Genomic DNA, 14842 nt, shown 5'->3' on the forward strand with positions numbered 1-14842 from the left:
TTTTTGGTTAAAATGTCAGATAAACATGTTTAAAATGGACACAAAAACAATCCATTGATTGTGAACAAACGTAGAATGAATGACAGGGGCTTTATTGAGCAAACTAATTTCAGAGGAGGAAAGTCATGGGATTTATGAACTGATCAGTCTGGAACTACCAACATGACACACAGAAATATCAAGGAAATGAATAATAAGTCATGGGGCAAATTTGCTCATTTAACTTTAATTTGGTTGACAGAAAAAAAACTGTATTCACAAAAACGTATGAGAATATTTCATACCCAAACATTTTAAACAGCATGTTCTTGAATAGGGCTGTGTTATGCCTCTTTCATTTCCTCTTCAATTGTCCTTTTGATTTATAACCGTGATAGTGAGAAATCTGGGAGAGACAAATTTATTTTTTAAAAGATAGAAAGATTAAGCTTAAAATGGTAATTTAGAATCAATTTGTTGGTAGGGAGTAAGAGGTACAGACTCCCAGTTATAAATAAATCATGGGAATGCAGTATACAGCATAGGGAATACTTTAATATAGCAATAAAATATAGCAATATTGTAATACTTTAGTGACAGCCAGTAACTAGACTTGTGTGGAGCATTTTGTAATGTAAATATCTAATCATTCTGTACACCGGAAACTAACAGAATATTGCATTTCAGTTATACTTTGATAATTTTCTAAAAGTTTGGAAGAAAAACTGTGTCATGCATCATAGAAAAGGGTTTCTTATAGCAAATTTGTCAAATTTAATTCAGTAACTGGCTTTTGAGCAACTGATCCAGAGCAACTTGTGTGTGTAATTTTTGTGAGGAGAAAGAAGCTGCTGATTATTTCTTATCATTTGTGAGGTCAAGAGGCAAGGCACTGAGATCATGCAACTCTGTGTCAAGCCAGACGTGAGGCCACTGTGTTGGGGTCTTCTGACACTCTACCCTTCACATTAGGGTCCCCCCGACCACTGCCAAAGACTGACTATGGGTACCCAGCTACAGACCAGGATGCTGAGATGAGCACCAAAAAGCTCATAGTACCAAGCATTTCCACTCATAAGCCTCTGGAATGAGAAGCCTTCCGTCCCTGGGATTGAAGGGTAGAAGAGAATGAAGGTTTCCCATACCTACCATTACACTCTAACGGATGAGCCTCCTCTGTAAGAATCTGTTGTCGAGAGTGTTCATTTTGCCTCCATCCAGTGAGTAGGAATGTTCCGTTCTTGATGAGAGCTGCATGTTTTCATCAGTAACTCAGGGCTATTCCTCACATCAGATGTTTAAGCAGAGGTGAAATGTGAAGCTGTATGAAGAATGGCCAAGCAAGATGCAGAAGGAAGATGAGAGGTAACCACTGAAGGAGATAGATGTGATCATGGAGGTTAATCAGAGTGGCTCATGCTCTAGACACTTGGAGGAGAAGAAGGAAGCAGGTAGATTCAGTGGAGTCCAATTCCACCTCTGCAGCCTCCTGGTTAGCTTTCTGGCCACTACTTGATGCCTATGAACCCATATCCTTATCATTAAGATGGATTTCTTGATACATATTTGTACTTATTTCCCTAAACTCATGTATATACATGAAGTACCTAGCACAATGCCCACCCCAGTTAGCATCTCCATTTCACTCCTTGAAGACAATGGGCAAAATTGCCAAACATTGGACAGATTTTTAAAAGGATGAGACTGAGGTGAAATAAGATTCAGCCATTTTTTCCTTCGAGTTTGTTCAGCTTTATAATTTACCTAAGTGGGAGCACTTTGCAGAATTAAAGGAGTCGATAAAATAATTAAAATTGTACTATTTTTGAAACGTTTATGCACCAAACAATTGTTTTTATCATATTGGTGGACCTATAAGTAGTGCTACTCAAAAGCTAATTTCAAAAATAGAATTCTCTCCAAAATAATAACACATATGTATGTACATTAAAAAGCAAAATTTAAAAATAATTCTATTGATTGAACATTAAACATTGCAGAAGCAATGACTCTTGGTACCTGTTCATATAATTTGGTCAGTTCCTTATTAGTTTTCTCTAATAAAGTGTCATTCTTTTTAAAGAATGTATTTTTTCCAAAAGGGTCTTATTATTTTCAGTTTTTATATGAAATTGTCCGTAGTCTTTAAAATTGCATTAATGTGGGAAACTTAGGTGGCTCAGCTGTTGAGTGCCTGCCTTCGGCTCAGGTCGTGATCCCGGGGTCCTGGATTTGAGTCCCACATTGGGCTCCTTGTGGGGAGCCTGCTTCTCCCTCTGTGTCTCTGCCTCTCTCTGTGTCTCTCATGAATAAATAAATAAAACCTTAAAAAAATAAAATTAAATTGCATTAACAGTTAATAAATGTGAAATTTTGACATTTTCAATTTACTCTTCTTTGTATACTAATATTTTTAATTGCCCAATTAGTTTCTATAGCTGCGGATATACATGATAGGCTCAAAGCAAATTCTGTTAAATGGAGGATACTTATAGTTCTATTTTTTTGGATTGAAGTATGTAAATTTTAACCTAATACTCTTTTGCTTGCTATTTTAACCTAATATTCTTTTGCTTCCATTCAGACTAATTTCAATAAGTGTTGTTTTAATTTTAAAATTTGAGTATAGTTGACACACAATGTGACATTAGTTTCAGGTGTATGACGCAGTGATTCAAAATCTCTATACCTTATGCTGTGCTCACCCTGCCTCCAACACTATTATATCAACTACATTCCCTGTGGTGTGCCTTCTGTCCCCATGACTCATTCATTCCTCAACTGGGAGCCTGTACCTCCCACTCCCCTTCACCCATTTGGCCCATCCCCCAACCCCTTCCTCACTGGCAATCAATGGTTCTCTGTATTTACAGGTCTGATTCTGCTTTTTTGTTTGTTTATTCCTTTGTTTTGTTTTGTTTTTATTCCACATATGAGTAAAGTCATAGGGTCTTGTCTTTCTCAGCCTTACTTATTACACTTAGCATAATAGATTAGACATTAATAAGTCAGGCTAAGATAAAGAAGTTGTTTTTATTTTTTATTTTATTTTTTAAGAAGTTGTTTTCATTTATGATTTGTTTGCCATACTTAGATGCTGTGAAGTAGATGTTTCTATTAATCCTATTCCAAAACAAAATATTAATTTGCGCAATTATAAGTGGGAATTTCATACAAAGAGTTTTCTCAAACTCTTTGAGATGCTTCTAATGAAATCATGCATGGTTGGAGCTCTCATCATGTAATTTGCTTAGTTTTTGTTGGAACAAATTTCAATGTCTTACTGTTTGCAAGCTTTGTTTTCAATCATTGCAATTCAAATTAAAAGCTGCAATACCTAAAGCTGCTGGTGCTCCATTCATCAAATATCTTAATCAAAAATCTCCAACTTTATTCATTTCCCATGGCTAATGTGACAAATTACTGCACATTTGGTGGTTTATGACACAGAAATTTAGTTCTAATTGCCTAAAGTCTGAAATCCATCTCACTAGCCAAAGTCAGTGTCTATGGCCACACCCCGCCTGAGACTCCTGGGGAGAATCCCTTCTTGCCTCAGCCTCTGGTGGTTGTCAGCAATCCTTGGACTGTGTCTGTATCATGCCCTTCTCTGATCTCACACTCACTTGGCTTCCTCTTCTGCTTGTGTCAAATTTCCCTCTTTCTCTTTTATAAGAATGGAGGGTCTACCTTTAGGGTTCACCCCGATAATCTAGGACAAACTGACCACCCAAAGATCCTTTACTTAATTACATCTACAAAGTCCTTTTTTACTGTGTGAAGTAACATTCACAGGATCTAGAAATTAGGACCCAGACATCCTTGCAGCCATTATTCATGATACTAAGCCAAATAATGTTGAACAACATGCAATTGCAATTTAGAAGGTGCATTTATAAAAAATTTAGTTCTGTTGTATGTCACTTAGGATGATTTATGAAGTCATTCTTTAAAAGCTTGAGGAAATGTGTGCACCACCAGTTTAAATTATTTTCAACATAAGCTTCATTGATTTTTTTTAAGTAAATATGTAACATTTATATATTTTGGTAAAGACATCTTCTATTTCAATTGGAAGAATACCACAGCTTGTTTGAATTGTGTTTAGACCTCAAACAGTTCTAAACACACTTTTGCTTTACTGGTTTCTTAATTTAGTGAAATCATTGTTTTTGCCACCACACTGTCTTCCACCAAAATAAGTATCTGTATCACAAGATCAATGTTGAACTTTTTAAAAGATTTTATTTATTTAATTGAGAGACAGAGAAAGCTGGGGGGTGGGGAGCAGAGGGAGAGGGAAGGAATTTCAAGCAGACGCCATGCTGAGCATGGAGCCCCACGTGGGGCTTGTTCCCAAGACCCTGAAATCATGACCTGAGCTAAAGCCAAGAGTCAGATGCTCAACCAACTGAACACCCAGGTGCCCCTCAATGTTGAACTTTTTAATAGCATTTACAATAATATTCATGATACTGTTTCACCTCTAACACACCAACAAAAATAGTTTTCAATCATTATTGGAGATAATGGACTTCCTGTTTGGAACAATTAGTGAATGATATAAAGAAGGCACCATGTAACTCTTTGATTAATGAACCCAACTTTGTGGCTTCACTTTTTTTTAAGACTTTATTTTTCTTTGAATAGTGTTAGGTTCACAGCAACATGAGAGGAAAGTATGGAGATTTTCCATTTACCCCCCACTCCCACCCATGCACAGCCTCCCCCATATCGCTGTCTCATACCAGATGGTACATCTGTGCCAATGATGACCCTACAAGGACACACTATTATAACCGAGAGTCCATAATTTACATTAGGTTTCCCTCCTGGTATAGCACATACCATGGGTTTGAACAAATGCATAGTATTATGGCTTCACTTCTGCTATGCACACAAAAAACTTGCAAGCCAAAACACATGAAATTCATTTCGCAGGATAGTCATTGAAGGTAAATGAAAAAGCCATGCTTCACAAAGCAATATGTAAATGCACTTTCTACAGCTGCATATTTTAAATGATCTTTGTGCATTGTCTCTTAAAGTAACTATTAACTTTTGAAATAGGTACTCAAGCTTCTTCAGCAGATTTATGCCTTCTGGTTTTCACATCATCAGTGATACCCTGAAGGTAGATGTAAATGTGGACAAATATTTTGATAAAGTGGCATATTCATCCTTAACTTCCTTGATAAATGAAAGGCAGTACTTTTTTTTATTATTATTAAAAATGTGCTTCTTGGGGCATCTGCATGGCTCAGTTGATTAAGTATCCGACTCCTGATTTCAGCTCAGGTGTTGATCTCAGGGTCAAGAGTTCAAGCCTCATACGGGCTCCACACTGGGCATGGAGCCTACTTAAAAAAAAGAAAAAAGCTACTTTTGAGTTTATTACTTCTGACAAGGCTTATTAAAATCTTTAAAAAATATTTACCAAATAATTGAATAATTAAACAGGTGTAGATTTATGGTATACAATAAATATTGAAACTATTGCGGCAAGAGTGCTCCAACCATTCACTATATGCTCTATGGCAAAGACTGCTCAGTCTGTATTTCCTACCACGTGTATGTAATATAGGCCTGTACTGGCTTCCTTTCATTGCAATAACAAACTGCCACAAAATTAGTGGTTTAAAAACCACGCAAAGTTATTCTTCTATAGTTTTGGAGGTCAGAAGTCCAAAATCAGTCTCTCTTGTTGGCAGGACTGATTCTTTCTAGAGGTTCCAGGGAAGAATCCATCTATTGCCCTGCCTTTTCCAGCTTCTAGAGGCTGCTTGCATTTGCTTTCATCTCACATTCCCTACTGCTCATTCTGGCAGGGATGGCTGCATCAAATACACCTTCCCACCAGCACTATTTTTAATTTTTATTATTTTAACACTGTCATGAGCTCCTGGCCACCTTTCTAATTATTTTTCTAGATAGAGCAGTGAGGGGAGGTTTTGAGAGTCAAGAGCATGGACTTGTAAGAGTATTCTTGATATATTCTCATTTTTCCTGGCGGTTATATTCTATAAAGTCATGACGAAGACTGAGCTAGCAAATACTGAAGCGTTGCTCCTGGAAGAAATACAAAGTTAGGATCTTCAGGACTCTGATCTAAACATTTCATTAACTGATCAATACCTTGTGTCATGTATTTAGGCTTGAAAATCTTGTATTTAATATATGTTGTTGCTTCATTAATATGGAACTCATGGCCCACAGCGCTGTAACTCATGCCGAGACTAAGCATGCCTCACTTCCTCTGGGAAGCACATCACAGCCTTTTGTGATTGGGGGCTCCAGACAATGCATTTGGGGGCCATTTTAAACAGCAAAGTCAGCCACAAAAAGCACAAAAGTGAGAAAAACATAGGGCTAATAGACCATGAAAAGAACACTGTCGGGGAGGGAGAATTCGCTCTCCACTCTCAAGGTCTTCCAGCTGGACTAAGAGTTAAGTTGATGGGACAGATTAACAGGAGAAAAAAAACCACAAATTTTATTACATGCACACAGAGGACCAATAAGGAAATTGAGGAATTCTAAGTCTAAGCTGCTGTGGTAGTAGATAGTAAAAAGTAACAAGGTTTATTTCTGCAGCCTTTTTGACTTTAATTTTCACTATCTCTGGTGATGAGCTTGTCTTTTTACTTCTTAGTATAGGGAAGATATTTTTCATATGGGATATTTGTTTCCTGCTTTCAGGGGAACAGAGTAGGGTCTGAGTGTCTTGCACTGGTTGTTTTTAAAAATATTTTATTTATTTATTTGAGAGAGAACACTCATTTGAGAGAGAGCACAGGTAGGAGGGTGGGGGAGGGGCAGAGGGAAAAAGAGAAGCAGACTCCCCACTGAGCAGGGATCATAACCTGAGCAGAAGGCAGATGCTTAACCAACTGAGCTACCCAGGAACCCTGCACCAGTTGTTTCTTAACTAACTTTTATTTTAGATAAATAACATGCTAAAGTTACACATTTTGGGTGCCTGCCCTTGGCCCCTACAATGCTTTTTGCAGAACGAGAGCTGAAATGAGAAGACAGATTGCCTTGTCTGAACGCGGCAGGACTCAAATTTTGTATCAATCTGTTTATGTCCACAAATGACCTCAAAAGGGCTGGCAATACTGACTTGGGGGTAACAAATACATTTTAGCCAAGAGGTGAATTAGTAAAAATGGAATCTGCAAATAATATAGATTGTCTGTATTATCAAACTGTACAAATGGATGCTGCTGGTAGCAGTTGTGTGAGTATACTATTTCAGCTGACAATAAGCATTGCCATTTCAAAAATTGTTGAATTTTTTTAAGGTACCTCATTGTTTTAGTTTGAATTTGTTCCATTAATACTGAGGTCAATTTTTTCAATGCGTTTATTAGTCAATTGTTTTTCTATAAATTTTTTGTTCTTAAACTTTATTGGTTTTTCTATTGGAGCTTTTGTGTCTTCCTATCAATTTGGACGAGCTTTGTACATATCAAGTTGATTAACCTTTGACATATTTTATGTAGATATTTTCTCCCAGTTTTTTGTTAGCCTTGTAGCTGAGTTTCTGAATGTTTGGCATGCAAGAAATCCATCAACTTTCCTCTTGAACTCTTTAGAGATATTTGGAAACAGAAAAAAAGATAGGGCTGTAATTTGAGAGACAGAGAGTTGAGAGACAAAAGAGACAAAATTAACAATCCTTCCTAAGACTCGCTTGCAGGATTTTAATTCTGTATTGCACACTGGATTGCTGAGAAAACCACCACCCAAAATTCTGTGGACCAAACCAGATTGATTTATCGCATTAAGCAGGTCCTATACACTGGACAGGGAAGATGTAAAGGCTTCTTTAAACAAAACCTGTATGTTCTTGCGATTGTCAGACCAACAGCAATGATAATGGAAATAGTCACCTTCTCACAACAGCAGCTAAAAATGTGTTAATTTTAATTAAATCTATTTCAAATATGTTTCATAGTTTTTACAAGGTGAGAAGTGCTTTACAAGCAAATAGCTCAGTAGAGGATTGTGTGTGTGTGTGTGTGTGTGTGTGTTTAATTATTGATGCATTAATTAAGAAAATTACCAATATAGGGGATGCCTGGGTGGCTCAGCGGTTGAGCGTCTGCCTTCCACTCAGAGCATGATCCCAGTCCAGGGATTGAGTCCCACATCAGCCTTCCTGCATGGAGCCTGCTTCTCCCTCTGCCTATGTCTCTGCCTCTCTTTCTCTCTCTGTCGCTCATGAATAAATAAATAAAATCTTTAAAAAAAAAGAAAATTACTGATATAAGTTCTGATTTCTTGATTTGGGATTATGTAACTACATATTATTCTCTTTGATATATAGGTAGACACACAAAAAATACAGGTTTAGATTCAGATACTATAGTCGTTTTGGGAGGGGGATGCTGGGCATTTAAACTGACCACATTTTTTATACTAAAAAATCTTAAATGAAATAGGGTTAATTTTCATTTTACTAGGATGAGGTGATGATAAACTGAATTCTGATTGTAATCATCTTTAGTCATGTTTATACTTATAATTACTTAGTTTCAATTTTTTGACATTTTCTGGTATCCACTTTTATTCAAGTCCAAAAATACTACTTCAAGAGTGGAATTATGATATATCTTGCTAAATGTAATTTTTTTGCCAAATGTAATTTCTAATTATAATACTTATCTTGTATATGACATTCAATTATATTTGAACAAAAAGTAACTGTAACAGTCATTCTCACTCCAGCTGCTGAGGGAAGGGCAGCACATTAGAATCTTTGAAAAAATTTTTAAAATACTAATGTCTTACTCTGTTCTTCATGAATTAAATCAGAATTTCTGAGGAGGGACACCAGGCATTGACATTTTTATGAAAAGCTTCCCAGGTGATTTTTATGGATAACCAGGACTGAGGACCACCAATCTGCATAACACAATGATAAGTTTTCAATACATAAATAAGCAATTCATTATACTCCAGATAAAACAATAATCATTTTTAGTATGTCTAAAGAATGTGCCTTCCTGTTATGAAGCTGTTTAAGTCATCTGGCAAGATTTCATACTACCAGTCACTGTTGTTCTAAATTCTCCAGTTATTTCTTCTTTATTTCCTCAAAACTTAAAGGACTCTGATTCTTTTTTTTTAGATTTTATTTATTTATATGTTTGTTTAGAGAATGCAAGCAGGGGGAGGAGCAGCAGGAAAGGGAAAGACAGAATCCCAAGCAGATCCGTGCTGAGCGTGGAGCCCAATGCAAGGCTCAATCCAATGACCCCGACATCATGACCTGAGCTGAAATCAAGAGTAGAATGGTCAACTGACTGAGCCACCCAGGTGCCCTGATTAAAGGACTCTGATTACTAAGGGAGAAAATTTCATGGCCATTTTATCTTAATTATTAAATGTGTTTCTCTATATCAGACTAGTGATGAGAATAGTAAGATCATAGTTTCTTGGGATTTTGTAATATTTTCCCAAAATAAAAAGTATTCTAATGTTCTCAAACTTAGTACATACTGTCTATGGTTATTCTGATTTTAACTTAAGCAATATTTGACTTTATGCTTTCATAATTTTTAGATGCAATTTTATTGACATTCCTCATCATCCATTTCAATGCTCCCCAATCATAAATGAACATGTATTACAGGAAATCACCCCAATTTTACATGCACAAAAGCTAAAATACAGTAAATAGAGCACATAATATCTTCCCATTTGTATAATTCTCCTTGTCATAGGGAAAATGAGGGACTCCATAAAAATCCACTTTTGCTCCTTTTTCTACTTCTCTTCTTGCTTGGACCTGTACCCCCTGGGTCCTCCGACCAGCTGCCTCCATTAGTAACAGTCAAACCTGAGCTAAAACTAGAGTATTTGTGTCTGGGTTGCTTTGGTTAAATCACAGGACATCTTTATTTCAATTTTTTGAATTGGAAAATTGAATCAAAACCTTCTTGTCATCCAGCTTCAGTTCATGTTTTTCAGTTCTTTCACTAACATTGTAACTCACTGACCAATACTATTTGGATTTTCCTTTTTTTTTTTTTTTTTTTAAGATTTACTTATTTATTTGAGAGAGTGAGCGAGCACACATGTGTGGGGGAGAGGGAGAGGGAGACAGAATCGGAAGCAGATTCTACTCAGAGTACAGAGCCCAGCATGGGGCTTGATCTCATGACCCTGAGATCATGACCTGAGCTGAAATCAAAATGGGCACTCAGGTCACCCAGGTGCCTCTATTTTCCTTTTATTATTATTATTATTATTAAGCTTTTTATTTTGTACTATTTTAGACTTACAGAAAAGTTGAGGAAATAGTATAAAAAGTTATTTACATCCCTCAACCTGCTTCCCCTAATGTAAACATCTAACACAACCACAGTACAGTGCTCAAGATCAGGAAGTTAATATCAGTACAGTATTATTATAAACTATAATCTTGTTCCCAAATTTCCCCACTATGATCCTTCATCTGTTCCAGGATCCTATCTGACATCCCAAATTGCATTTAGCTGTTAATCCTTCTTAGTTTTTTTTCTAGTCCGTTTCTCAGTCCTTTCTTCTCTTTGATGATCTTGATACTTGGAAAAAGTATAGACCAGTTATTTTATGGAATGTTCTTCATTTGGATTCTTCTGATATTTCCTCATGGTTGGAATGAAATTATGCATTTTTGACAAGAATAGGACAGAAAGGACGTGGTTTTCCCCTCAGTACATTGTATCAAGGGGTTCGTGATGTCTATGTCTTATTACAAATGCTATTTACCTGGATCATTTGGTTGAGTTGGTGGCTGTTGGTCTCTATGGTAAAGTTCTTGTCTCTCCCTTTGCACTTGTTACCTTGGGGAGATATGTTGAAACTATCCAAATGCTATTTCACCTCAGACTTTCACCGACTAATTTTTGCATCCATGATGGATCTTACCTGCAATGATTATTATTGTGGCATTTGCTTAATGCAAATGCTTAAGCTACTTTTATTTCCCTTATACTTTTGGTAGTTGGAATTCTATAAGGAATATCTGTTTCTTCCCCCCCATTTTTTTTTTTTTTTTTCTTCCCCCCCATTTACTTTCTTATTTATTTGTAACAGTATGACATTATGAATATTCTATGTGTTAAAATATCTACTATTATTATTTATTGTGTGATTTGGTTTGCTCTAAATATGACCATTTAGATTGGCCCCAGTGTTCTTTTGACAAGCCGTCAGATTTTTCTGAGTGTTTCCTTACTTTCCTGGTACCACAAGATATTCTTCACTTTGTGTCTGTATGATCCTCAAATATTTCTTATGATGAAATAAGGCTGATCCTATGAAGGCAAAGTGTTGCCTTTGAAAATTCAAGAACCAACTCAACTGGTGATTACTCCTTCAATTAGTTCACTTCTATGTTTTAATCAACATGACTGTAAAATAAAAATTGTGTGCCTCTCAGTGATGACAGCGCCACACAATACTGGTAGGTAAATAAATATTACCAAACACCACTCATATATGAAAATAATAAACTGAAATAATGTCTAACTTATGGAATTGTTTGCATGGTGTGTGTGTGTGTGTGTGTGTGTGTGTGTGTGTCCAAATGAACCTAAGAATACTTCAGATTATATTAAGGGAGTTTAAGGGATTTGGGAGAAAGTCAAGGAAGGAAATGACCACAAGGTGGCAGTAGTACACACAAGTCTTGCTGGGTGACCCTGACAGATTTGCAGGGAAGGAAAGCCCCTCCTGGGTCTTAGGTTCAGCGGGCCACCACTCAGAAAAGGAGTGCAGGAGGGCCCCAGGGGGTGGGTAATCAGGAAGGGGGCTTCCATGTCCAGGGGAAGCTACTCAGAGCACAGCAGGAGTCTTTCAGTCAGAGAGCTCCAAAGGGCAGCTTGAGGTCTTTATGGCCCCAGCTTATCTTATCTATTGCTAGCAGATGTTGGGTGCAGTTTCATGCAGTACACAAAATAAGCAAGCTCTAAATGATGAAAAATCTGCTTTTTTTGGACTTTGTTTCAAACAATTGGATGTGTAAAAATTTGAGTTTGGTGCTGGTAGGCTTTTGAACTAAATGGTGTTTGTCTTCAGTGAAGAAACAAATAACCTAGGGGCCAATATGCAGAAACTAATTTTGGCTTATTTATAGAATACATGTAAGGCAGTACCATGTTCTTCCCATGCTTCATCAATTCTCCGTGCCACCCATGTGATGCATGATTATTGAGGGTGAGCTGGGGGACTAAGCTACTTGTCAATCAGCTGACATAAGATGAGGATGACTAACGGATGATAGATTTGTGCCTAAAGTACGAGGCAGGAAAAAAACAATCACAATTGACCCCCCAGTGCCCTATTGACACTTTGGGGAAAGACATGGGAATAGAGTGAGTTAATATATATAAAAATAAATGAAGTAAAGGACAAAGAAGGTGCTACCTGGATGACTCTAGCCAGAATATTTTATACAATAAGAATGACATGTTAATAGCAGGGGGCTATTGCATAGTAATAGTTTAAAACTGCCTTATAGTCTTATCTCTCCAATGGGAGAGAATGGTGTGCGAACAATGAGAAATGGAAAACGGCATGTGATTCCTGATTATGTACCAAGTACATATGCAAGTGACCTTGGGACGGATCTGAAGTGACACTTATGGTGGAATGGACAGTGGTGGCCTTCAGTTACAATGTATTCTCCAGGTCCTGATACTGCTACTTGCTTGTTTTGTGACCCTAAGTAAAAGGACTTAACTCTGGGAAGTCAATTTCCTTTGCAAAATGGGAGTAGAGATTTCTGACTCACAAGATTGTTGTTTGTGCTGGTGTAGGTCCCAGGATGTAAATGCCAACAAGAATGACCAAAATTGTCTGCAGTTCATGTGGTGACCACCTAGTTCATCCTACAGGACCATTCAGACATATTTCATGTGATTCAAGAGGTATGAGAACTCTACAATGTTGACTCCAAGACCCACTACACTGTAAGACTCCATGAAGACAGGGACTAGCAGTCGTGTGCATTTTGTCTGCCTCTGGATATCCAACATCGTAGACAGCACCTGGAACATAAGTACTTCATAAATATTTGTTGATCAGATAGAGACTTTATTTGAATCACTTCTTTGAGAAAACCTTGATTTTAGGTGACAATCCCTGAAAAATACAAACATTATCTATTGAATTATTAATGGTTGGCTTGTAGTAATTAACCAAGTTAGCTTCAGTCACAGAGCAGTATCTTAGAGGAATGAGACATAATTTTTAGGAAAAGAGGCCAAGAGTGTGGGGTATTATTGAGTAAGGGAGGCATGGCTGTGGGGTTGGGGCAGGCAGTTGATGAGCAGCCACTAGGGAGCTAGAGGAAAGTAAATGCATTGGAAGAGTAACATTCAAAACAAGGAGTAGGTCATGAAAACAGCCCCTAAAAGCAGGTATGGACAACTTCCCAGGGATGAGCTCTGTACCTATACAACTCTTTTTAAAAAATATTCTATTTATTCATGAGTGACAGAGAGACAGAGGCAGAGACACAGGCCGAGGGAGAAGCAGGCTCCATGCAGGGAGCCTGATGTGGGACTCGATCCCAGGTCTCCAGGATCAGGCGCTGGGCTGAAGGCACCGCCAAACCACTGAGCCACCCGGGCTGCCCTGCCTATACAACTTTTAATGTGTTTGAGTCTCAATCTTACTAAAAATAAGGTGCTGTGGCACTCATCCTATCCTGAGCATGGTTAGCATTTTCTAAAGATACAATCAGATAGGAAAGACACCCATTTTTGCAGGTCCCACATCCAATTGACTCTGAGGCATAAACCTCAAAAAGTCAATATACACAGAAAGAATGCAGAGAAAGAAAGACAGAGGAGGACAGGAGAAGTGAGAGACACTCAGATTGAGCAGAGGAAGGGAGAAGCCAGGGGAAACAGGGGAAAGAAAGAACAATGGGATGTGGGATGCTAGCCATGCCCAGAACTGCGTGCCATTAGCTACGTGAGCTGCATTTCAGAGTTTCTGCTCTACTCAACGATTTCTTGGCACAAGCCAGAGTCCTCAATGTTTTTCCATCTTTCTCACCCACAACCTCAACTACAATTGCCTTTGAAAGGTATTCATCTGCTTCTCAAATGTTGTTCCTACAGAAAAAAAGCCTTGAGAAGCTAAATATCATTGTGCGGCTCAGCCACCCAAAAGAACATTTGTGGAGAGTAATTGGGCAGATTGAGAGTATGAGCCCCAGAAGAAACAACGTATTTTGACAGGAAAAATTGGTTGGCAAATGTTAAGGTATTTCTGAGTAATCATAATGATTCTTTAAGTAATTATAATTTGTTCTGTACTCTGTCACAGTTGTTTCGATTTGTGGCTTTTACCACTGAATCAAGTTATTTAGTTGTCTTTATTTTTAGGAAGAGTTTCACAGTATTGAAATATTTCAAATGCCAGTGATGTTAAGTCTCTTGAATATTTTCCCTTTCTAGTGCCTGTGATGAGTCATTGGACTATCATTCTGTCCCAAGAACATTATGGTGACACCAGTCTTAGTCACAAAACCATTACTGAGGCAGGGTTTGGAAGGGGAGAATATGGGGAGAAATCTACACAATGCAAAGAATCCAGTTTAATCTGAAATTTGGAATTATTATCCACATTTTTCAAGCAAACTTATTTCAAAGTAGATTTCCAAATACACAATTGCTTAGCTGCCCTGTTATAATTCTATCCCCAGATTTATGAATCTTGTGTTTCAGGAACAGGCAGTTTGAATGCTGTCAAGTTTCATAATTCAATTTTCTTTTCACCACTGTGATAAATAGGGTTTGGGAGGATTTTCTCACAGGGAGACCAAGTGCAGTCATTGAATGTAAGCCCTGGTATGCTC

Source organism: Canis lupus, chromosome 6, assembly GCF_048164855.1.
Source record: "Canis lupus baileyi chromosome 6, mCanLup2.hap1, whole genome shotgun sequence".
Taxonomy (NCBI): Eukaryota; Metazoa; Chordata; class Mammalia; order Carnivora; family Canidae; genus Canis; species Canis lupus.